This window comes from Anguilla anguilla, chromosome 16, assembly GCF_013347855.1.
Source record: "Anguilla anguilla isolate fAngAng1 chromosome 16, fAngAng1.pri, whole genome shotgun sequence".
In the NCBI taxonomy this organism is placed as follows: domain Eukaryota; kingdom Metazoa; phylum Chordata; class Actinopteri; order Anguilliformes; family Anguillidae; genus Anguilla; species Anguilla anguilla.
Genome location: NC_049216.1, coordinates 16,992,370 through 17,019,188, shown reverse-complemented (window position 1 = coordinate 17,019,188; position 26,819 = coordinate 16,992,370). Strand labels below are relative to the sequence as shown.

Here is a 26,819-nt window from a genome sequence, read left to right as displayed (position 1 = left end):
AAAAATATATCCTGACCTGGAGGTTGAATTTCCAATAAAACTGAAAAATATGCACAATGTATAGGTCTGGACTGACCTTGCTCTGGGATCCATTGATTTAACAATTGATAGGCCTCTAACCATGAAATGTTTTTAAAGTGCTGTCTATATAAAGTCTTTGAGCGTGGTATCAAAAATAGCCACGCATTACTGTGTTCACACGCGTGTGGCTGAACACATGTACGCTCCGTCATTTATTTCCGGCTCCATAAAAAATACTTTGAGATGCATAAAAAATAACCTTTTACATCTCATGGATAACCTCCAAAAACGAATGGCTAGTAAAACAACGTAGCATGAACGAATATACCAGCTGGTACATACACTGGTTCATTTTGATTGGCTGGCGAGGTTACCCTGTAAATACAGGGAACAAATTACTGACTCACACTTAACTTTTATACAATCAAACGCCTTTTTAACAGGGCAGCTGGAGACACTGGCTGTATATTTTCAGAGAAGAGGAGTGTTTCCATGGAGCAGTGTTCTGTGACATATTTTCTAGAAATAACAGTGTTTAGATGGAACGCCGCGAGCGCACACCAGATCGATGGCCCTTTCCAGGCTGATTTATAAACGCTCGGCACGTCCAACGAAAGCGCTTCCCTGAGGTTTATTTTTCCATGACAAGGGAAAGCAGGCTCACTAACAAGGGAGGGGGGCAGACAGAGCACAGGAACGGTGGATATAAACTGACCCGGCAAAGTCAGAGGGCTGCCATGTCCCTGAACCCTGAGTAGGTTTTCTGTTCTCACTGACGAGTACAATAATCCACAAGACTGAGTTAAACATTAAAAGAAAATCAGTGCACTAAAAATGTTTAATTCATGTTGACAAGCTTAAAAAAACAAATATCTTCTTCTCTGTCTTTGTTGTATGTATGTGTGCTCTTCATTCTACAGCAACTGTAAGGCCACCCTAATGCTCCCAACTCGGAACTTAAATTTAATTCTGTATGGCTTTGAAAGACGGCCTGCATATTCCAAAATACTGTCTCTTCTCAACCAGAGATTCTTGGAAATAATACCATGGTTATCTAATAAAAAAAGAAAATAAATCTTTATTCTGCAGGCTGATATGTATTTTGGTTTCAAGATCTATTCTCCTTTGTTTCACTCCTGATCCAAAGGTTTTGCTCCTGATGTGTCTTGAAAGACTGTGCATTCATTTACACTTGTAATCCCAGAAAACTCTTCCTTGTTTGTGAAACGTTTTTAAAAGTGAGCTATGAAACGGCGCTGTTTATCCAGTAAATACAAACCGTCCTTTTAAATCTGTAACAATAGCATATTGTCTTTTTCCTTTACGCTGCGGTTTACTTAGTCATTACAGAGCGCTTCGCACACGGGAAGATATTTCCTCGTTCGGGGAATGTGGTGTGATTCACATAGCGCTGAAGCGGTCCTTTGTGCAGCCCAGCGTTGTTGTTATTGTAAACGTGCGGCGCACTGCGGTTCAGACGGCAGACAGTCACTCTTTACCCCCGCCGTAACTGCTCTGACCCGGGGTAGCCCCTTCCACCGGATCAGCGGGCCGGCCCCTCGCGAGCAGCGGCGCTGCGTAAACGCCGCTCTTTCTCAGGCGAGACCTCCCCCTGAACCCGCAATCCGAGCGGACCCGGGGGGGCGGGGGGGTCCTGAAAGGGGGCCCTGTGGGCCGAGCGCGTCTGACACACGGGGGGTCAGGGAGGCTGCCGAGGAGAGGCGACACGCGGTCAGCGAAGCGGACTGAAATCTTTTCGGCTGAGACCGCGGCTTTCCAAGAAACGAAGGGGCGAACTTCATTGTTAACTCCTGCGAAAGCTAATCTCTTCACTGTAGAAAACAGAGAAAAGGCCTTAATGGAGCCCGGTTCTCTTCCAGAACTCGTGTGCTCCTTCCCAGAAACGGGTTTCTCCGGAACCCCACTCTTGACGCATTTCCAAGAAAGTCGAACGGCGAAAGAAAAGTGCGGACATCTCAGTGAGAAATGAGAGAGTTGGTTCTGAATGGATGCAGAGAAAATAAATATGTTAAAGATCAGCATCGCAATGCCTTGAAAAGGCTTTCATACTACAACTCGTAGGCATCCTCTTTCACTTTCTGTTGTGTTTGGCATCCTTTTCTTTATATTTACGGTTGATCACACTTCTTTGAGCGCTTCTGTGTTTTGCTACTTTGTCAATGAATGGTGAGAACTGCTAATAAAGAGAGTGGCAGGTTCTTCACCATTCCCTTGGCTCTGAGCTTCTCAAAGCTTAGATACTGTAAAGGATCAGCAGAGTGTAAGTAAGATATGTTCATTTGGAATCACAATTCCCAAGCTCATAACTATCCATATGCAGCCCGCTCTTTGGTTTGTCCAGAACGATGGCACCTTTTCATATCCAAAGGGATAAACTTGTGTCTCAGCTATCCTAAACTCCTCTGTGGATGCAACAATGTGGCCTCCATGCCTATCGGCCCACAAGCATCTGTTAAGTGATCCTGTGAGGAAGAGATCCATGCCAACGTTCCCTTCCATTTGCCATGTGAAGGGAAGGCGCTGAAATTCCAGAATGTTCCAGACTGTGCAGTGTGCAGGTCCCTGGTGTGAATAATTTATTGTGCGCTTGGTACCACTGCGACAACTCCTTTTGCTTACTTTGTCACATACCAGAGCTTTGAGATGCCATCGTGGCTCAGAACCTGGTCATAGTCCTGTCACTAGTCATTTACAGACTGAATTCAATACCAATAGAAAGCTCTATGCCCATGGAATTGAAAACTGTGGGATTGCAGCAACGTTAAGATTAACAACAACAATATTTCATGCTACAGCCTATATTATATCCTGCTCTTCAGGGCCATTGTACTGGCCATAACTGGACACCAGACCACGAACAACATATCAGCCTATTCAGGGATTTGTGGACAATTAATTATTCCTTGACCTAAAAAACATTCTGTAAGAGAGATGTGCGGAATTACTGTCATGAATTTGCCCTAACTTCCAGCATGACAGCAAAAAATGTCACAACAAAAAGCATATGTTTATGCTCATGATAAACAAAAGATAAACAAAAAAGAAATTCATTAGGGATTTGGCAGTACAAAACAGATACCGATTTTTCTGTTGGATCGTTCGCATAAACACAACATAAACCCAATTAGACGATGCCTGTTCCATTTTCTTTCCTTGTCCGACGACAAAACTACAGCTTGTTAGAGGGGCCAATTTGAAAAACATGCTTTCCAGGCTATCGGAGTGCTCTTCAACTGAGGGAAAAACAAGGAACGACAAATTGATAGAGGCCAGACAGACCTTTCCCGGACAGCTCTCTTCTGTTTCTCGACAATAAACGGTTGACATTTTCTCTCCAGGAAAGACTTGAACTTTAAATTTGCAGTTCATTGGCGGCACAGTTTTGAGCAGATAAACAGTGATGGGGTTTGTACAGAAGAGGGCCATTTTAACTCCTTCCGAACACACTGATGTTCACCCCTGAAGGCTGAGGGTTAAAACCCCCTTTTAACCAAACACATTGGGTCCCTGACAGTTCCTTGTCGATAAAGGGGCAAATCATGAAACCGACCCTGTAACCCTGAGGGCACTGGCCTCCCTTCTGTTTAGGATCAGTGGCCGATTGCGCTTTTCTTGTGTTTTTAAAGATCTTTACATCCCACTGGTGTTCTTCGAGTTCAGCTCCATCCCCTTTTAAGAGGTCAAGGAATCCGTTTCCACTTTTCTTTCATCCGGTTCCATGTTTTTGTTTCCTATAGGAAATGTCCACTGTGAAACACTCTGGAAGAGCCTGACTGTAAATGGTGCTACACAAAATGAAGGTTTTTTTGAATGATTGATTCCATAATTGATCGATTCATTGATTGTCTGTTGACCTGTCCAGGGGGTTAACCTCGGTATACCTCGGCAACTTCCCGCTACAGAATTCCAGATGAGTTGTGACCCCGTGACTGTCTGGATTTCACTGAGCTGCACTGTGAAGGCTCAGAAGGTCACCCTGGATGACTGTCACATTCCAGCGAAAATCCCGGAGACCTGACAGTGGCTACCAAACTCTCCAGGACTTAGCTGGCATCCATTAACTCTCTATGATGTGAAAACAAGCCGCTACATCCAAAAAGCAAGATGGAATTTTGCCCAGAACTGAATTGCTTCCTCCGTCTGCACTGCTTTAATCCAGAACAGAGGCTTTTCGATCGGGTGAGCAAATGACTTTCTTGATGGCTGTCGGCTGTTCTGATACCATTGATCTTACAACACCAACCAATGAACTGCAGACTCCCTCAACCTGAGCCTAGCAGCGGTGGCTCTATGCAGCCAAATTCTGCAATGCCCATTCCATGAAAGCAATCAAGAACACAATATCTGTGTAGCACAATGTTCTCATTAACCTGCATTAACATTTATAGTATGCAGTAAGTTTCTTTCTTTTTTACTGTAAGTTTTTTTTGGCTCCAGTTCAGTTTCCACTTTTTTTTCCACTTTCATCCGGTTCCATGTTTTTGTTTCCTATAGGAAATGTCCACTGTGAAATACTCTGGAAGAGCCTGACTGTAAATGGTGCTACACAAAATGAAGGTTTTTTTGAATGATTTATTCCATAATTGATCGATTCATTGATGAACCAGCTGCATTCATTGAAGCCCAGCTGCATTGTTCTTGTTTACGCAGCTCTGAAAATCACTGGTCAAGGTGGAAGTCACAATTATGAGATGGACAAAACTAGTAAGTGAACTGTACTGGACATTAAAATGCATAATATTTATGATAACATAACAACTCTAGCCTCCTCATTTCTGGTAGACTAGGAAAAAGCTATTTGACTTTTAAAATAACCACCTACATATTTATATAGAGTATAATTTGATGGATGTCAAAGGGAAGAAAATCCTTACATACTGTTAAATATGTGTATAAATTCATACACAAAACTGTATATATGCTATACAATATGTGGAATGAAATGCCCAGCCTTTCTCCACATTTTGAGAACGAATTTAATTTAAAAGATGGAAGACAGTTGATGAGAAACAAGCCCGTCCTTTGACTCTTTGAAGACAGCAGAGATCAGCCGTCAATTTGCGGAGAGAGAGAAACGAGCCGCATTGTGCACAGCTCTCAGAAACGCTAATGAAACTTTATAATGACTAACCACACGCGAGGCTGCAAGGTCCTCTTTTTTAATAACTCGACAAAGAATAATCTCATCTTTTTTTTTAATAGAATGCAAATAATTTAATCTTTTTTATATTATCCATTTTGTTTCCGTGGTGTTTGGTGTCCCTCTGTGATTGCTTTCAGGTTCATGCTCCACCGTTATTAAGTAAGGGCTTCTAAATTTAATTATTGAAGAGTCATTGTGGATTCAGCTCCCCATTTGCAAAAATGCACTGTGAAGAGGCATTCAGCCATCGTAATTTCCATGCAGAGTGATAGATTTTATTATGGATGCTCTTCTTCATTTTTCGTGCTGCGAGTAACAAGATAATTAAATGGGTAAAAAGAGAAAATGCTCGTGTTTACCAGCGCATTATATTAACCATGATCAAATGGCAGCACACATTTATTTCGCCAAATGAGTAATGACATACAGGTGAGAGAATTGAAAAATGACTTTTATAATAGACACATGCATTGTGGCACTGAATCTGATCATTAAAACAATTACTGTTTTGAAAGTCAGTCAAAGCAGTTATTAAAGCAGTAACTGTTTTGAAAGTCCAAATGTTTTATACCTAATCCTAGTACTTTGGCAATCTTGGCATCATAATGCTCCTCACAGATATTATTAGTCAAGGATATAATTAATTTGTGTAAATAGCACAATACAAAGCTAAATAGCACCATATAATTTAATATTGTTGTATCATATTGATGTTATTATTAGATTTGACATTGTTAAAAAGATAGTTAAGGTAACAGTAAATGTTTTTAGGGCACAATTAAACAGTGCGTTTCTTTTAAGAACAGATTGTGCTGTGGAACTTAGAAAGAACACTGAACTGTCCTTGGCACTTAGTACAGAGGCGTTATCCACCATCTAACAAGTGATTTTTTTTCTGAGATGGAATGTCCATTATGTCACCATGGAAACTGTTCAGGGAACCTACCTCCAACATTCTGATTGACAGTTCTCTTGCATTTCCCCCCACTTTGGAGGGTGTGGAATTTATACGACATGGAAATATGTAGGTACAGCATAGGAGGAGGTCGATGTGCATAGAGCAGGCAATGAGAAATACAGGAACGTTCTGTTGACAGGGTTATTTTACACATTCTTTTTGTTTACTTTAGGGTTCCCTCGATTCAGGCACAGACTATTTCTCATGCAGCGTTTACTGACATCCTTACATTATGAATGAACACATGAATTATTTAAAAATTCATGAGCTGCCATGCCTCTGGGCAATGTAAAGTGAGTAAATAGGATTTCGCAAAAAAAAGAGAATAAGATAAGATAACCACTAGACTATACAAGGAGATCGTAGCATAAATGCAATTTTACAGTCCTTAGCCTGACTCATGAAGGTTGAGACTAGATTAAAATTCATCATCTTCAGCTGAGGACGTTCTCTACAAAGCTAGAATAGAAATGAGACAGAGACACTGTTGACAGGACATAGTTCTTCCAGAGTACGATATTGTAAACACAACAGCACACTTTGTACAGAATAAGACAGAGCGTACTGTCAGCGGTGGGTGACCGGACAAAGTATACACAGAAGTAGTCACTGTGACACCATTTTCCAGAATGTTCTTAGCAACAGCATTACTCCTATGAAAATGTGCCTTTTCTGGAATGCAAACAGCATAGCTATGGCCAGAGTGCAGTTTATCAAAACGGCAATGCCTCAGAATTGTCCCAGATCAGGAATAATCTTGCTTGCCTCCCCACAAGCTGGGATACTTACATGGCAATTGTGCGGCACCGGTAAAATTCAGAGGGTCTTAGCCACCCTTGTGCCATGGGGGAAGTGATTCATACTATGTGACGTATGGGACGGAGATCTCGAACAGATAAAATATCATAGCACAGGCCCTACCACATCTCTCAGGACCCTAACCCTAACCCAACCCTAACCCTAACCCAAAACTCCTCATCTGGAACCCTAACATCTAAAGAAGCCAAGGGACCCCGAACAAGTGCCAGTCAGGGGGTTAGGTGCCGTACAACAACCTGTCACTTTGGGACCTCCCCTCACCTAAAATCAAGTGATGTAATTACTGCCTTCCCTTGACATTTGGTACAAGGGTCAGCTGCATGATCAGGCCCAGAAAAGTTCTGAAAGGGCTGCAGTTCACTGCACATGGATGCATACAAAGCAAGAACGTGGGAGACATGTAATGGGATGGAACTATTCTTTGTAACTGACATTAGAACTGTTAATAGGGACTTGCTATGAGAAATTCCACTTCCTGCATGGCTCTTGTGTGGGATGGGTTTATTATAGCACATGATAACGACCTCATTTCAACTGTTTTGCAGTCAAATTTTGAAACTGTTGCATGGTGGAATGCATCTATACAGACAATGTTGAAAGTCAGTCTCGATAAGACTGTCCGCATAAATAAATGCGACTTCAGCCGACTGCTTTCAGTGCTCTTTAAAGATCAAACAATAAACAAACCGATTTGAAGAGCTGAACAGAGAACTTGGCACATTTGGCCTGTTAGATTACACATTTGTCCAGATATGCAGTGGGGGAAGGGGCCAACGCATGTCCGCACACTGGACTTCGCTCTGCTCTGTCTCACAGATGGCCGTGAGCTCCCAGCAGGCAGCTGGGTGGAGACAGGCACTGCTTCGTATGAATCTTTTGTCAGATATTCACACAAAGCGGTGGAGGACTTACCTGGTGCGAACCCACTTCTCTCGAGGAAGCTGGAACTTTCCGGGCCATCGGCTGTCACATGCCATCTTGTTCTTCAAATGGATTGGCTAATTAGTAATACTGTTCGGAGTTAATTAGACGGCTCATTAAGAGGGATCAAGCTGGCAGCTGATGGAAGAAAAGTGTCAGCTCTCTTTGGTACTTTTTCCAAAAACCTTGTAGGCCTGGGGTTCCTGAACTTTATAAGTGCACGACCCACAAAAAAATAAAAGTGAGCCCAGTAAAGTCCTTTCATACCTACGGCCGCTGGAAACAATGTTGCTGTACATTACAAGCTGCTTTGAAGTTATTTGAAGTGTAATTTCTTGCTTTAGACCACAAACCCCTGAATGCCCTATACCTGCCATTGCAAAGCCAGTACTTATCCTTCATCATACACAGAAACTGTCAGAGCTAATGGAAAACATAGACTAGAGCTGAAATAATATTGAAAAACCCCAGAGAGAACTATCCCTTTAATGTGACTGCTGTGAATACCAAGAGAAAGTGTGCGATGCACAGCAAGTTATTGTCGTCCTGTGTATCTCATGATCAGCTCATCCCTCCAGTGGGTCCATCAGACAACTCCGCCCTTCAGTTTGAGAACTGGGATGCATTCACTGACATCCAGTAAAACCGAGCAGGAAAAACTGCTTCCGAGCAGCTGTTTATCGTTTGTCCCTCGTTATGCAACAGCCTCGATTTCTGAGAAAGGCGAGGGGGGAGAAAAAAACCGAAAGCATTTTTGATCACGCAGCCAAGCAGCTAGCTCTCCGCTATCCGCCGCGCTCACGCCCGCAGTAAGGCCGAAGTAACCGTCTGAGGACAGATGAGGCAACACGGTTACGCCCAAATAAAATAAACCCTCGGCCGAGGCGTTTCACCAGCGGGGACTGCAAACACGTGCGGGGAAAGAAAAGCAATTTAGCCTCCGCTCCAAGTCAACGTGCGGGTCAAAGCTGCACGAGCTCTCGATGCTAAGGGAAGACGCGGCTAGCGCAGGCCGAGCAACGCTGCGCGAGCAGAGCTAACTAAATCACATTAGCGTTTAAAAGGCGCACTCTCGGTAAATGGAACAAAAATGTCCAAAATTTTTATTCAATGCCTTGTAAATTACCCAGGATGAAGACCCAGTGTGTGTTTTTTTTCCATTACTGACACTGACCAGCACTCAAAGGCAAATGAGCACTGTACTCACACGGCCCTGGATAAGAGGTACGTTGATAACAAAGCACCGCCAACGCGATGGAGTAATTCCTGTCTGTACTCTGGGCCCGCGGTACATTTTCTTCCTGCTTTCGACTCATAAAAATGGCTTTTAGCTGCATGCAGAGACGCGCTTTGCCGCGTAATTTAAACTAATGGACAACGCCAGCCCCGCTCTAGAGGGAAGCACGCTGAGGAGAGAGGGCTCGTGAGCAGCCAGACCGCCCTCGCTCGCCCGCAATCCAGCCCTCATCTGCTTCCCCATTAGGACACAGGCGGCAAGAACCACGCCTGTGTGCCTCACCAAAAAAAAGCAATAACTCCCCAAAGCCTGGCATGGGGTATTTTGGACAAGGCCACATCCAGGCTCTCAGTGTTATAAATGGCTTTTGTGCATCTGAGAAGTCGGCATCAAAGCGACACCGCTGCAAGGGCAAGAAAGAGTCATGTATTTTGTGACAGCAAAGAGTAAATTCCCCTCAATTTGCGGGGATTAATGTCTTTTCATGAGATAAATACGAAAGGTCTGAACAGGTGCGGGTCTCTGAACAACCCTCTCTACCTCCCTCTTGGCAAAGAAAATCCAACACTGGCAGCTATTCAAAAATAGAATTTAAGTAGATCCTGGAATTAGCAAGTTCATGACAGCAGAAAAGAGCTGCAAATAAGAAGAGCAGAAAACAGTAAGGTAAATATTCAGGTAAATATCCAGGTGTTTAAATGGTGCAGTCCAGACGCTCAAAATAAAAAACTAAGAGCAGCTATTAGCAACATTTACTGGACAAAAGAGGCATGCATCTCATTGAGGTAGTAAAAAGCGATCGAACACTGAAACAGCAAGAAAAAAGCCCCATAAAACGGACCGAACGGCGGGTGACAGGCTCGTGCTCGCTCAGGACAGGTTAACCTCTCAGAGCGGCTGTCCGAGCTCATTCCCCAACGCGTCACAGCAGCGTGCGGCTATCCGCTCTACTCCCGTCACCCCTCCCTCAAAGCGCAGGCCGTCCAAGGGGCGAGCCGTCCGCGAACGCGGCTGGAGAAAGGTGACAAACCTCGCGCACGGTCTGGCGCTTCCGCCTCCGAGCCTTCGCGGCTGCCGTGGGGGGACCTGTCAATCACCGGGCCGAGGCGTGTCCGCGCGGTGCGAGCGGTGGAGCCGCGGGCGATGACATCACTCAGGATGTCTGAACCCGCTGCTTCCCAAGGCGATCGCGCTTCCAGAAACCTTAAAGGAAGATGTTCAGAAGCATGCCAGATCAAAACCCCCCACACCCCCACCCCTAACCCCAAACCCCCAGGAGGACAACGACGGCTTCACGACCCACAGTCAACGGCAGCCATCTTTGCCAAGTACACAATCCAAGGACAATCAACATCAGGGCGTTCTTCCTTTAGTCGTGAAATCCTTTTAATTATTTCGCACACATGTCTTTGAGGGGGACTCATTAGGGGGGTTTTTGAGGGTCGTAAAATTAAGCCTCTCACTGTAAGTGCCCATGCTGAGCACGGGGTGCCGAGACAATTCTCACCTGAGGAGGGTGAAAACACTCCTACTTATAGTCTCTACTTTCTTATGTAGTACCAGTCTGCACCAGACCCTTCCGGCTGAAGTGCTATCCACTTTCAGCCCCCTATCAATTTCACATTAAACCGCCAACCGTGAAGATAAGTTCCAGCAAGCACGGTTTACACTGGGTGTCTTCGCTCCTTTCTTTTATGAATCAATCAATTTACCTTTTTTAAGTGTCGGTGTTACCGGTTACAAGTGTCAGCGGCCTGGATCCAGTCGCCTTTTGTTCATTACTTTGATTCTGAAGTGTTCATTTTCTTCATCAATGACATTAACTCATCAATGACAGTGACTTCATTTACTGACATTGACTGTGTTTGTGTAGACAAAAAAAACAAGAGTTTAATTTAACACATTTGCTTGTAATTGCACATTTGAGAACTGAAGAACAAGTAATGATTGAATCCATGCCAGCATCTTCAATCACACTTTCCGTCATGTAATGGCCTTTAACATTTATGCAAAAATGGAAATGCTCCCACAGAAGACTGTCCGCAAGATCTATCACTAAGAATCTATAAGTCCAAGACTTCCAATTCATCCAATACAAGGTGATCCACAGAGCACATCTCACTCAGTTTAAAATGGGGTTCAGGGATTCAGATACATGTTCACAATGCACTCTTAATACTGCAGACAATTACCTTCATGCCATTTGGTCATGCTCACCCATACAGCACCTCTGGTGGGAAATCTCCAATAAAATAGCCCTATTAACAGACTGCCATATTACAATGTCTCCATCCCTATGTCTACTAGGAGAGGTTTCACAAGCCAAAATGCCCTATAAACGTACAGATATTACACTCATCACCCTAACTAGCAACAAGAAAACTATCCTCATGGGCTGGAAATTAAAAGTACAGTACCAATAGCACAAAGGAAAGCTTTCTTCATTGATCATATATCTATGGGAAAAATGACAGCCTCAGCCAAAACATCAACCTGCAGAATTTTATCAAAACTGGACCCCAAATCATAAATTCCTTAAATAATAATCCCATGATCCTCCTCCTTTTTACTCCCTTTCTTTTTAAGTTTTGCCACCAGAGACAATCCAATTTTTCATTTATTAATTTTTTATTCTTTTATTATTTTATCATTTTCATTGTCATATTATTCCTAACACATAGCTCATTCTCTCTACACTCACACACATCTTCTCATACTCTTATACTCCCATATCCAATTTAACCGGTAATATGAAATGCAGCCCTTCTCAATCGTCCCTCTGACTTGTTTTATTGCTACCAGATAATAGCTAAGCCCCAGTGTTCATATGACGGATGTTCCTGTCTTATGTCTTTAATGTTGTTATGCGTAATGTGTTTATTATTATAGATTTTTTATTTATTTATGTTCTTGTATTTTGTTTTTTTCTGTTGTTATATCCCTCCCTTATGAAAAAATCACTGGTGAAATTTGCCTTTTTTACAAAATTTTACATGTTCAAAGAAAATGTCCACATGTAAAGAATTGAATCATTAGCATCTTCACATGTCACCGACTTATTTAAATGTGAACCACAGTTTTCACATGTGAAAACAAAACATGTGACTTTAAATAACATAGATTACCTTTTACCCACTCTCATCTTTCAGTGAGATTATTTTTATAGTTCACATGTAGGCTGTGAACGTGTTGGGTGTTCACATGTGGTTTTCAAACACGTGGTTTTTGAACACGTGATTGTTTTTTCAGAGAGGTTTCATCAAAATGTTGTTTTTTTTTTTCAAATCACAACTGTAATAAAAATTAAGTTGTCCACTGAAGAGGACAAAAAAAAGTAAGAATCTCTAAGAGTTTAAGTCACGAATACCTTGCAGCTGCAGATGAAATCAAACAGTGAAGGAATGCACTGCAATAGCCAGTAACTGACAGGCAGTTTCCCTGGATACATCCACACAGAGAGAATGGGGGAGGGTTTCGGAGCTTCCATTGCAAACCCAGAATCTGTTTCTTCTGTAAATATTCCATGTGTGGCCTCTCTGAGAATTGGCCCTTTCCCACACGCACACACATTAAAGCGAGGGCATCGCTCGCCTTCCAGACGCACGCAGCACGTGGGCGACTCCGTGCCAAACCATTTTGCCTACGTGCGCAATCAGCGCCTCCAGCCAAAGCCCCTCCCCTTTATCTGGTGTCGCATATCGAGGGCTCGCGCTCCTCTTTTCAGAAGAGCTGTTACGCAGGCCAGCACTGCCGGAAAGACCGCGGCATCGTTTTACGGAAAGAGCGCGGCTCTCGGGAGTTCTGTTTAATTCACTCCCACTCAGTGCCGGGGGTTTTTGTTTCCCTTGTCTCACGACCATTCCCAAACTCTCATTTAAAGAGAAGAAGAAAAAAACCCTCCCCCTGGAACAGCTGCACTCACTATTAATTTTATGAGTAACTCATTTTAATGACAAAAACTCTGCTACGTGTGTCCCTGCACTGACACAAAGGCAGACAGGCTAGAGGCCCTGAGCTGGCTGTGACACTCGGGTCTCTGCTCCGTTCGGCCCGTGAGTTTCTCCCGCCTGTGTGGTCTGATGCGGCTCGGCAAAAATGCAGAAATGCACCGGGGGTGACATTAATGCCATTAGAATTCTGGCAACCCTGTCCTCTGTTTACAGGAAACCCATCTCCTTCCCAAGCCAATACTGTCATGCGCGTCACACAAGCCAAACAGATCAACTCTTGAGAAACACAGAATGCTGTAACTCCAAAGCTGCTGTACAGTTACTCAAAGTTCATTTTTGAATCCCTGAATACCCCTATGCAGCAATTAAAGCAGGCTGGTCTGTATAAAACTTATAAAATATCCTTTACTTCATATTAAACCTGCCTAGGTCAATAAAAACATACACTAAAACAGAAATATTGCAAAAGAAAACAAAAAGTGAACTGTCCCTTTAACACAGGCAGAGTTACCTCATGCAATCAGAGACTCTCACTGACTTCAACCAATAACTGAGAGCAACATGTTTTGATTGGTTTAAACGTGTCCAACAACGGATTGGACTGCCCATGACAAGTGCATTATTTCAGAAGACAGGGTAGCATTTTAAATAAATAAAGCATAAACAGGTCCCTCTGACTTTTCCCTGTTGTCTCCGCTGCTTGTTCATAAAACACTAAAATAGCATTTTTATTACTCTGTCCTAAAGCTACCCCACAGTCTGGTTATTGCTGCAAATCAAACGTGCATCTTCCATCCTGACGGACGTTTACAAAGCAAGCAAATAAAACAGAGGGTAGGAAAAGGCCCACACAGGGACAGAGGGATGGCTCGAGGACTCTCACACCTGACAACTCACCTGCCACTTTCCCAGCCCTGCTAGAACACAGCTGCTGCTGAGCTGCACCTGCAACTGCGGCTTTCCTCCAATCAAAAGTCATCCAATCAAAAATCAGTCACTGGGAATCGGCAGTCTGAATGAATTAAAATGGCCGCAGGTGGGTTTCTACATCCCCCGCTTTTACTCCTGAAACAGCCTCATATGAACTTCCAGGGCCTTTCTCAAATCTCAAAGGAGATCTCCTAGAAATCAGCTTATAAGGTCATAGGAAGAGGACTAAATACAATTAGCTGAATACATTCTCTCAACTGAAGACATTTCAAGACTAGACCCTTCTTTTTAGTCCCAAAAAGACTCAGAATATAATCTAAAGACAGCTGTCCTTGATTTCAGTCACTTCAGGTTAAAAGATCAATAAAGAGCTTGTAACAAATTTAATATTAAGACAAACACTACAATGTGCTATTTGATTTGACGACGATCCCTGCACGAAAAGCACTTCTGCTGTATTTATGCTCATCTGATTCCTGGAATCTCTCAGTCTTTTATTCTTGCAAAATCTGTTCTAAACCTAAAAACATCCATGCAGCCAATTATTCTATTCCATTAGAATATACAAAACACAGATCTGTGGTCTCCCCTTCCTGCAGTGCAGGGTGTGTGTTGGCAATCAGAACGCGATGGGTGTGTTGCTAAAGCGTGCCCTGACCTCATCCGCAGCGCTACACTCCTTCGCCATTTCACACACTCCCTCCTCTCTCCCTCATTTCACAGCATGACAGCCGCTCCTGTCATTTTCCCCGAAAACCAAAACAGAGATCCTAAAAACACACACACACACAAAAAGAAAAGAGATGTTTTGCATGGCATCTTGTCCGTGGCCTTGGCCCTTTCTAGGGCCTCGGTAATCGCTCTGAGCGACGACTCATTATGGGATGGAGCTGTGCAGCTCCTGCTTTCCTTGGGAAATGCTCCTCTCCATTTTCTCTTTGAAACAACCCATTTTCACACTCATAGAAAGGTACATCCCTAATGGGGCTAATCGGTAAATTGCAGCACAGACAATTGCAATAGAATGTAAAAACATTTAAAAGCTAATAGCACACATTTTGGAGGATTAAACTACATTCTGCTAAATCACAATGCACTTATTTGCATTTTGTTTTGACTCCTTTCATCTAAAAAAAACACACAAAAAAAACACCTGAGATGCATGTTACCGGATACTGCACGGTGGCATTTAAAATAAGTACAATTATATCACTTTAACAGATGAAACCGACGGTTCAAAATTTCATAGTATACGGCTTTATGTGGATTTTAAAATGGTTCAGTTGAGAGTGAAATCTGTGTGGCACAGCAAGTGGTTACTAAAACAATGAGATTTTCAAATCATTAGGAGTACTTTCAAAGATAACGCTTCCAATAAAAATAATCCTAAAGCAGTCTTTGAGATCAAAATAAAAGTTTCAAGAACACTGGTAGCATTTTATCTACATCTATAAAGTTTTTAGCTTAGAAATAACAACTAAAAACCAAATGAGTGACTTGCCAAACAACCCCAGCAAGTCAGTGTGCAATCTATGGAACTGTGGTCTGTGGAAAAGAAAGCTGAATTAAGCCTAATATGAGAAGAGGATGATGGCTCAATGCAGAGGGAGCATCTGCTTGCCCCTGCTAACCTAATATTAACCGCTGCTAACATTGATTGGTGGAGCCCGGTCTCACGGATCACTGATAGGCTGGCGAACACGCCCGGACACACCTTCACCCCAGCACACCCTCTCTGGGCTCTGGCACGATCCGACCCGTAAACGGCTCGGTTTTTAGAGTTTTAAAAATGGAACGAGATCAAGAACAAAGGGAGCACTGTTTCCCAGGGCTAGATTCAGTGGCTTAATAACTCCCTTCTGCCTCCTGGGGAGCCGGTCACAAAATTTGTATTCCTCGAGAAAAGCTATCAGCTGTCATCTCCGGATTAGGAGGGCTTCTCAGTGGACTAGAGGTACCGTTTGCCACTGCTTTCTCTCCTTTAAACAACACTGACCTTCATTACACAGGATCAAAGCCATTTTTAGAGTTTACAATGTATATGTGTGTCATATATAACACTCCTTCCCCTGACAATAAACTAAAATAAAACTGTGAAAACAAGAGGAGTACATCTTTATGGCCCTTCGCACGCAGTCGTATTGACGAGCGGCATGCAACTGAAATATAATTTCCAAAGGCCCTGAATGAAGGGTTTAGACTGCCAGAAAGTACAGTTCTGTGCGGCCTGACCTCCTGCTCTAGTGGAGACCAATGGCTGTGGTCTGGCCCAGTCATATCCAGCAGTTCACAGCTCACTGCCTGCACTGCCAGAACAAACAAAGTTCCCAGTGCTCGAATGCTTGCCTGACTGAATCAGTCAGTTCGTCAAAAGATTGCCCCTCCCTCTTCTAAAATTGGCCAGTGATGTGAATTTATAACTTTGCCTACTCGTCAATCTAATTAATCAAACAAAGCCAACACTCAATCTGGCTTTGTTTTTGACTAAGGTGGAATTAATTTGTGTACGTAAGGGCAGAGCACTTAAGAATTTTGGCCCCGGTTCAACGTGCTGTAGGCAAGTACATATGTTTGCATTAGCAGTAAATTTTCATATCTGCTAAGTTGATAGTCGATTGTATTTTTCCGCAGTGAGTCAGCAGTTGATCCACGACTCCCTGAAATTCCTGGGCCGACATCAATAACGTCTGGCCATATTGACTGATGCCAAAGCTAATACCTCCCTGTTTTACATTACGGCACAAACGCAAACTGAAACTGAAAAGGTTTCACATTTATGGAAGTAAAGGAGCACAAATGACAACTTAAGCAAAAACGTCAGAAATTCTTTTTCTGTAACAAAATATTTTGCCTTGTTGCCATAATTATAAAGCAGAGAGCATGAGTCTAGAGACCTATTGGACAGATTATACATTTGTTGTGGGTTTGGCTGGTAAAACAGTACATTAAAAAAGAGTAAATAAAAGATGCAGATGATCATTACTGGGCTACTTTTTGAGCATGGCTTAAGGATCAAATGCAGAACCTCCCTGATGCATGTGTGCTGATTCATCACACTGACACATCATATCAGCCAGAAGCGTAGTTTCTCTGATAAGATCTCGATACCTTCAGGCATCCCCAGATAAAAGGATGGGCGGGGCCTGAGGGAAGGGCGTCAGGCTATGGGAGGACCGTGATCAGCAAAAGCCAAACACTCTGCCACACCCACTTGTTGCTCCCGCCAACGATAATTACCTAGCACATGCGTGCGCTGCCCAGGCCAAGGCCACTGGATTACAGGTTACAGAGAAGGTCATGGCTGAACGTGGAGCTCTCTGCGGCCGCAGACCTGCCAGCCAATGAGTGTCAGCTCCGCCCCTTTGAGCCTCTGTGGCAGGTACAGCAGCTAAAGTCAAACTCTTCTGATCATAGGTAGGAGCCTTGCTGTAACACCCACACTTCCTGTCTTTTAGAAGCAGGGCAGGGGGGAAACAAATCCAGCCACCTGTTGTGCGTCTGCATATCACGCCCCGCTCTCCCCCTTTGCCTTCTGGAGTGGTTCCCCCCTGCAGTGTCACTGCGGATTTAAAACTCCGCTGGCAACGGGCAGGAGGAGGAAAATGGGTGGAGAGCAAACTATTCATTCGGTAGCTGCTCTACGCCACTATAAACGAGACGCAGCGGTAACCTTTTCATCCGTCTGCTCTGCCTGAGTAAAAAGTCAACCCTTCATTTTTCTGCTTTTTTTTACAGCACAGGGTAAATGTACTTCTGAAAGGACAAGCTAACAATAACACATGCTCCAGCAGGGCCGGGCACTCAACTCCTCGGGCACGGACACATCTAGAATTGCTGACATTTCTTTTTCGTAGCAATAACTTTTTTTTTTTAATGGCTTCCCAAATTTCTTTTCCACTGGAAACTAAGAAATCTGGCTGCGGGAAAACGGCTGTGGAATTTAGCTGCTTCAGCCATAATAAATTATTGAGGGAATTGATTATCACAAATTTATTGAGGGTTTCTTTTAAAAGGCAAGGCTTGTTATTTAATTTTCATTTTTTTATTTTTAACAAAAACACAGCTGCTGCCAGCTGGAATGGTGCTGTTCCTGAACTGCTGATCGAAGTCTCAATTTCATTTACCTGGCTGAATTACAGCTTTCGCGAAAGGATAAGCAAATAAAACAAAACGACATTCATATTCAAAGTACAAATGCCTGAAGCATTGGCAGTTGACATATATATCTGTTCTGCTGAATTCACCCCACCTGCTGATAATCAAGCCAAGCTGATAATAAGGAGAAGGAGAGAACAGAGAAATTAACAGAGCAAAGACCACAGGAAGCAGAACAGAACAGAACCTGCTATTCTGTCCATCGCAATTTATTATTTCATCTGCAGTCCTAGAACTTTAAGCCAGGTCTTGAGCAGCTTGTGGGCCTCTGCTTCTAGGGGGAGATTTTATACATGCTGTACAAGGGACACATCAGGAGCACTGCTATATCTGCCCCAAAAATGAAGGATACTTCAGAGATACTCTTATATCTGTGCCACAAATTAACACCAGCCTCTGGGTTTCGGGGGTATGCTTTCATTCCCTCTCTAATAAAGAACAATTGTTCAGTAAATGATTGCAATTACCTAATTAAACTGTGTGAGCAGACATGCACTTCAGTGTAAAAGCCTGGCAAAGGAGAATGTGGTGATTGGGGTGCGGCTGAGTCAGAACTAGCCTTGGCATCCTATCCAAAAGAAATATAAATGTAGGCTGCCTGACCAAAATGCTCAGCACTGTTGGTCCAACATCAGCCTTCTTGACCTTGCAAAAAAAAAACAGACTGCTCCCGAAAGTAGCTCTTCACTCATAACCTAACAAACTTGCAAAAAAAAAAGAAAAACGATTTTCCATTTAGGCTGCTGTACCTTTCCCGCTCTAAACACTGACCCATTCTCATGTATGTCAAGTCTCAGTCTGGATGGGTTCTGATGGATACAGGACCAGTCTGAGACCCTTCCTTCACCCTGCACACGGTATTTACAGTGCCTAACGTGATAACCTTTAAACTGAAATATCTGCAGCCAGTCCAGGGCAAGTACTGTATGAGATACGTCTTATAAAATTGAAGAGGACACGGAGCACATGCAAAGCATATGCTTTAATGTACTAATATGCTGATATATGGATCAGCACACCAGATAATGATCTACTTACTGGTAATTAAGTGTTCTGATATAATCCTCTCCCGTGTGCCTTTTCCTGAACCGCTCTAGCTCCCCCTTGAGGAATTATTTGCAGTTGCATGTATATTTATTACTATTCAAGTAAAATAAAAAATGAAACGAAAACCGTGTTCAGTGCTGATATCGCTTGTATTACGATGCCCATCCTGTGTTTCGCAGGCGGGGAAAATCAGGCCATTTCGAACGGAACACCCTCGGAGAAGACAAAGCGATAATAACTCACCGCATCGGGGGCAATATGAAGCCGTCAATCAAAAGGCAGCGTCTGAGCAGCTGCAGTTTAGAGGAAAGACGTATGATTAAACCAGCCTGCTGGAATGCGTAAATCTGTTACATTAGCACACGCTTTATTTTAAACACAGCGACAGTCAAGCACTTGATTATCGTTATTGTGTTTGTTAAAATAACGAATCTTTTAATAAGGCTGAACAGTGATGCTAGTACTGTTCCCATACCTGCGTGTACCATAATTTAAAAAACACTGAGACTAACGCCTCTATGATGAATTCATACTCCAGCTTTGCAAGGTGAATAAATGAATTAAATAAATAAAAAACTGCAGCTCTGCTACCACTTGATATACCTGTCATTGCAACTTTGCTTTTTTTTTGTAACAAGCAACTGAATTTCAGGTAATATCAGCAGAACGTACAGTGTTTCAATGATTCCACTCTTTAAAAACCATGCGATCATCCATTAACCCTGAGCCGTAAAGTCTAAGAGCATCCATAAAGTCTAATGGTTGCACATTAACGGAACGCTCCTCTATCGCAGAGTGCCAGTTCCTATCCGGGAGCATGTCACACCCCGGATCTTTCTCCAGTCTCTGAATTTGCACCAGTCCTTCTGCAAATAGATCATGGTTTGGGATGCAGCTCTCTCCCTGCCCCTGGGCTGACTGACCGCTTCGCCTGGCCCCTTTCTGTACTGCCGCAGTGGCGGTGCCAGCGCGCTGTGTCCATTTCCATGGAAACTCACCTCCACCCCCCACCTCCCACGGCCAGAGTCCCCAGTACATCTGCGGAAGGCTACGCTTGTCGTCGCGCTATGGGGTAACGTGCGGCATGCCCACCGGTTTAAAAAACTCTTCCCAGGGAGGCTGAGGGAGCTTACCATGAGAAGTACAGGAGCTGTCAGTTCAAACAGGCCCCGCATTGTTCCTGTCAACCTGTCATCGGTATGGCATTAAGCGAGCGGTCGAATCGATCGATGCAAATGCCGCTACAGATGCAGGTCTGAGTTTTGCTTTTCGTTTCAAGAAAAGAGAGCCCCCCACAAGCCTCAGCCTTTGATGCATCATAGTCGACTATGGCCAGGAGACAGCAGTGGCAGAACACAAATGATCTCGCTAGCGTCAGGTGGACAGGGTTACTGCTACATTAGCTCCTCACAACAACTGGCCTGGTGCCCACCTACGGTCGTCAGTGAGATTTAACCCCTCCTCCAATCGGTGCTAACTCTCTCCTGTAGTACTGTGTGGTCGGAAGAATATAGACCTGCCGCTGGATCGCAGGGAAGTGAATTAGAGAAGTACATGGATTCCCGCTGCAGTGCCCATGGTGTGTGTTTGGGTGCAGGTGCCATCCCTTTAAGTCCAAAGGCACAGTGGCCAATTCCCATAAAAAAGCCATTCAATTTGGGCTCTACCTACCAACACCAGGATGACCTCTACTTCATGAAATGACTGACAGTTATCACAGGCGACATCAGGCTTATCCAGATAAGCTCTATGAAATCACCACCCGACACAAACAACCATAAATTCGGAGGCCCATAAACTTAGTGACACAATATTCCAAGACTTCAATACGGTCTAGGAGGAAATGAAAGCTGAAAGCTGTCATGTTTTAGGATCAAAGTAATTATAAATGTGATGTTTACTGACTAAATTGAAAGCAAACCATCGTCCCAAAATCTCAAATTCACGTCCAATTCCGGTTTCCAAACTGGGTTAGCCTACTTATAGCCCTGGGGGATCCATGTAATTAATTTAGAAATATATTTCCTTAGATTTACTCATGTATGTATTTATTAGACACAAGAGGGGCTTTGGTACCACAGATGTAAATACATTACCTGAGTTGCTAGAGAGACGTCTTTCAAGAGTCTTGAAATATCATTCAGCAGACAATTCTGATTATTTGAGAGCGCGGCGTGTGACCGTAGCCGTAGCAACCGCCGTGCTCCCAGCCGGAGGAGATTCCCACAGCTCTGAGTGGGCGCACTGGTCCGCTGGCTGAAGACGTACAGCGCAGAAAGCACAATCCCAAAATTCCTCCGGTTTCGGCGCCCGGTCTGCAGGGGGGTCACCGAGGGCAACCGAATGACGACAGCAATGACTCGCCTCCGCCTGCAACGCTGACCCTCACAAGCGCAAACAGAGACGGACACAGAGCGTGCTCGAGCACAGGCCCCAGCCTCCCCCCGAAACCCGTTCTCCCTCGACTGAAGGGAAATAAGTTACTGAAGCCAGTGCCAGTGCGACCCGTCCTTCAAACTCTCTCAAAAAGGATGTGCGCAGCCGTTGGGTTTGAAATGACGGCGCTCAATGAGAAGCAGCAGGGCGGAGGGGAGCTCAGTTCCGTCCCATTTCACTCGGGCCCGACCCTCCTTGACCTTTCACATGCCTGGAGGATTTGGGCCCCTCTTTCCCTCCCATTTGGAAACTGTCACTGTGATGTCTCCCACACCCATGTTGGGAAGACAGCGTTTGTCCCGAACAGCAGCTGTAGCATGCGCACTCCCCCTACACGCTCGCCCGTGAGCCGGGGACCACTGTCTACAAGCTACGAGCCAACTCTACTGCAGGAGGGCTTACGCTGATCAGAGAGGAAATGTCTCTAATGACATATGGTAACCTGCAGGCACCTAGCAAGCCATTAGGGGGCGTCCATGTAGCTTTAACCGAAGGAACCCTGGCAGACCAGGGCCACTCTAAGCCAGAGTTGGGGATAGAGGGCCATGTCTGTTTCTGTGTTTCAAGCCAACTTTGGACCAATAATAACTTAATTAGCCCTATTTGTGATATCTTAGCTGTATTTCTTGATAAGTATATGAATGACAGCCGAAGACTGTTCTTATGTACCTATATAAAACGTTTTACCGTGAGTGAACCAGTGTTTGTGTATACAGTCAATAAGCTCATTTAGTCAGGGTAATTGGTGGAAACAACAACCTGCACACACACCACCCCTCCAGCACTGCCCACCTCTGATCTAAGCCCAACTGAGTCCCGCTGCTTCAGATCACGGTCAATAAAGGAAATAGTGCTGACCTCACCAGATGATGTTTAGGTAACAGGGCATAATTCTTGATATGGTCTCTTCAGCAGTGCTACAGTTGTTGAAACCTGTCACAGTATTGAGGCAAGCAGTTTATCACACTCCATTCTGCAGTGTTTTTACACCTTTTTCAGTTTGCCCATTTATTTAATTTCTGCTTCATAAAACCCAGATAGGGCAATGCATCACTCGCCCCAGTGTCATCGATCTCATCAGGAAATCACAGCCTTGACTGAAAACAACTCCCAGACAAGGCCCGCTGACCAAACAGGCAATCTTTGCCATGGGTCGACAATAATAGGCAGTTAGACTTGCCCATGTTTGCACAGTAATCCATGCCAGCGTCCTTATGAGCTTCTGCCACAAAGAGCTCCTCTGCCATCTGGTGGAGATCTTATGTATTGCAGATAATAATTAACAGCATCACTATAGGCTGTATCTGTGAGGCACAAAACCCTCATTAAATATTCATGAGCCGTTCTGGAGGAAACACCATGTAAAGCTGCCACCTGGTGGCTTCAAGAGCTTGTGATTCACCCTGCAGTCCAGAACTGAATCCTGACCTTGTCAATGCTGACTTCGGATGGATGTCTTGTACAATTGTTCATGGTGCGGATGAGGCAGGGAGGGTGTGGGAGGGTGTTTGAATATGCAGGGGTTTCCTCTACCTCATTACACAAGCGCGCTCCGCAGCCTTCCGGGGCCAGCCGCATGAATTATAGTTCTCTGGTGTGAAGATGACAGCCGGGCTCAGCCAGTGGACTGCAGTGAAAAGAAGTGTGGAGGACTGTCAGGCGAAACTGCAGTCTTCCAAAACCACTGAAGACAAAGAAGAAGAGAAACTGTTTCAAATGATGCGTCATTGATGTTCAACACCAGCTGACCTATGTCATACATTGCATTTCAATGTGTGGCCCTTTTATCTATTTATTGATTTTTAGTTTAAGAGGAACACTTCAAGGAACAAATATTTTGATAAAACCATACATGTAGCCATAACATTTTTCATGCTTGTACACATTTAACAGTGGTTTACAAAATGCAGTTGAAACGTGCATTAACAACAGCTTAAAGAGAACCAGAGTATGAATAATCAGTCAACAAAGTTTAATGTGTACTGATCAATATTATCGCTTTGGTGTTTGTGATATATCAACATGGGATCAGCCCACAACTGACCATTTGATGGGGACCGCCAGGCATCCCTGCCCTAAACAAGATCAGTATATGAGCACCGTGTGACCACTTTTTGGTAACTGGCACCATACAGAATACAGATTGACTGATTGATTGATTGATAGCTGAATGAACAGGCTGTCAATCAAATGCCACTGGGTAGGATGATGGGGTTCCACACACTGATGCACTTAACAAATGCGAGTCAAAATTGTGGATAACTTGTGCATAATCTCATAGGAAATATAATCACAGAGGGTCTATTTAGAAGCCTATGACATCAACAGAGGTTTATTCCAGATAATACCTAATAGAGCTAGAATCTGAATAGACTAATGTTTCGCTAGTTACGATATGTATGCTACTTCCCTACTCTTACAGTCAGACAAGCCACTCCTGATTTCAAACTGGACACTGAGTTTTTAAAATTTGCCATTTTAATTAGGCCATGTACATCTAATTATTTGAATTTGAAACTAGATTTCTCATGGTTAAATGACCTCCAGCTCTATATCCAAATACCAAAGGTGATTAAACAGTGTCTAGCATACTTTGTTAGAGTAAAATTATCAGAACTTATTGAACACTCAATACTTTGGTTTGTGAGTTTGAATCCTGCATCAATGCAAACTTGTCTTCTTGGAACTGGAATATAATGTAAAATGTGCTGAAATAAATGAAATAACATTATCTATATATTGCAAAACTTCATAATATTGGCAAATATACGAATTGTGGCCACTTTAAGATGACTTATAGCAATATATTATTCTTCTTTGAAATGTATTTAGAATTATATTTTCCACATAGGTCCACATATTTACAGTATAATATATTGCTATGTATTCCATTTCCATAACGGTGAAAAAAACAAATGAATCACGACTAAGTGACGCCTACTGGTTATCAATGTTCTTTAACATATTTTCTGACAATATATCACGTGGCAGTGTCTGCCATACAGTTCTGTGGTGTCCACATACCGAACTGAAAACAAGGTGTTTGTGTGTGAAATGTAATTCAAGACACAAAGTGGGTTCTGTTGCAATACTCCCATTAATATCTAGAGGCGCTGCAGCTATGTGGATGGCTGCAGTTTAACGCAGGCTGCAGAGTTCGAGGCTACCGTTGACAGAAGTTGTTGACAGCTAATGTAAGCTATTTAACTCGGTAAGTTCGCGTAAAGGTTATTGATCTCTCTCCATGTGGGCAGCAACATGACAGAATGAGTACAAATCTGAACACAGTGTAATCATAAAATGTGAAAAAATGACAAGCCTTATTTTTCCATCACCTCTTTCATGTATCCACACAAACGGAACGCTTCCAACTTTGTGCTATGTTAACCTACGTTCGCTCGCTATGTTGTGCATGTTTTCCCGCACTCGCATTGACATTGTTTAACTTAAACATTAGCTATATGGCACACGTTTTACTCCCAAAACGTTATTGCGTTGTGTATTTACATGCGATGTACCAGGATTTTGATTTGTCACCTAGGTTACAGCAATCGTGAGCTCTAAGAATTTTATTAAGAAACAATCTACGAGTATGCCAACTGCTACTGCCGTCTGGTGGTGGTCTTGCTGAGCTAGAGCTACAGTACCTAGTTGCCACCAACATTAGAGAATTACACTGGTAGCCCTAATTTCATACTGAGAAAATGAAAACGCTAATTTGGTTAAACAAATAATTTGAAAATAAAACAAGGATCTCGTTTCGTTGGAAATTGAATGGCAAGTGATTAGTTTCAGTTCAGAATAGGTGTAATTTATGTGGCCAGGTAGGGAGCAAGCCAGCGTAAACGACATTTTAGTGGACCTTCGCAAAGTTCCGTAGACTAAGGTTAGCTAGCTAGCTGAATTAATATTATCCTTACGTAAATCAAACGCAGGTGTCGGAGCGGTAACCGAGAAGCAAAATAAACCTAAATAATTAATTCGGTCTTCCAGTGGCTTTCAAGGAATAGCAGCTGTTTCTGCACCACGTCACCCAATACTCGCAACGGAGTCCTATCTTAGCAATATAAGATAGCTTGTGTTTTATTTAGCTAGTACTGAAATTCACCCTTGCACTGAAAATGAGAGCCACCGCAGTCAATTAGCAAGAATTGGTGACTGGGGTGAGTTGAATGTCAGTAAAGTTTATTGCAAACAGACAGAACGGAAGGACTCATGGACATTGAATTTGGTTGACCCAGTGTCCATGGCTCGTTTTAGTGCGAGGTGTCGAATATCTTTTAGTTTTAGATTATTTCACACGGACTAGTGGCCATTGCTTTTTAATGACAAGCTTTCGTCTATACATTTCCTTAGATGTATGACAATCTTGTAACTGGATGACTTGCTATAAGTAAACGTCGTTTTTCCACTTCCACATTTTCTACTACAAATACAGTAAATGGCGTCTTTTGTAGGGAGGAGGAAGAAAGGAAAGTAGAACAGAAAATAGCTGTATGAACCAATAAAACACACCTGTGAATCGCAGCGCTTCTGCAAGACAATTCGGGAGTCAGAATTCAATAACTCTGTCCGGCATGAAGTTTTTACTTCATCCGTTGCGTAGGATTAGCAGGCACGTGCAGGTGAAAGAACAGTTCAATTAATGGGATGCCGGATCAAGGAAGCCGTGCAGCTTATGCATCTGTGTCCCAGGTGGAACGTGTAGGCGCTGCGCTGGAGTACTTTGTATAAGAACTGTCGATATTGAAGGTTTGCCTTAGATCAGGTTGATGAGAATATAGCCTATTGTGCATATATAAATAGAGAAATAAAATCTGCATAGTAAATGGAATGGTCCATCTACAGGTAACCCGTTTCCAGTTGTAGAATATCCTTTTTCGTTGTGATTCATTTGATTGCTTATGTATTACCCGGCTGTTTAAAACAAGTGCAGGATATTTCCACACAAACCATTGTCTATAGCCTACCTTACAAAAATCAGTGGCTCAGCAAGGCACAACTGTACTATTTCTGATTTATTTCAATATCACCCTTTTAAAACCGTTTTATGAAATATTTATGTTTATTGTCAGCTGGTATTGCTATGTGTGAGGCTACTTGCAGTGTGTACAATGTTTTCTTTTTGTTGTTGTTTTTGTAAGTTGCAATTTTTTCACTGTGAAATTAATTTTGATTCTG

The 26,819-nt window shown here is 43.3% G+C and overlaps 1 long non-coding RNA gene across 1 annotated transcript; it reads right to left on the bottom strand.

Moving 5' to 3' along the window:
- Window positions 1-9,566: 9,566 nt before the first annotated feature.
- Window positions 9,567-26,235, bottom strand: LOC118214967. The gene is made up of 4 exons (XR_004762734.1): window positions 26,154-26,235; window positions 23,172-23,322; window positions 10,151-10,323; window positions 9,567-9,756 (listed from the first exon to the last, which is right to left on the bottom strand). It is a non-coding gene; the product is annotated as an uncharacterized LOC118214967 (long non-coding RNA).
- Window positions 26,236-26,819: the final 584 nt, after the last annotated feature.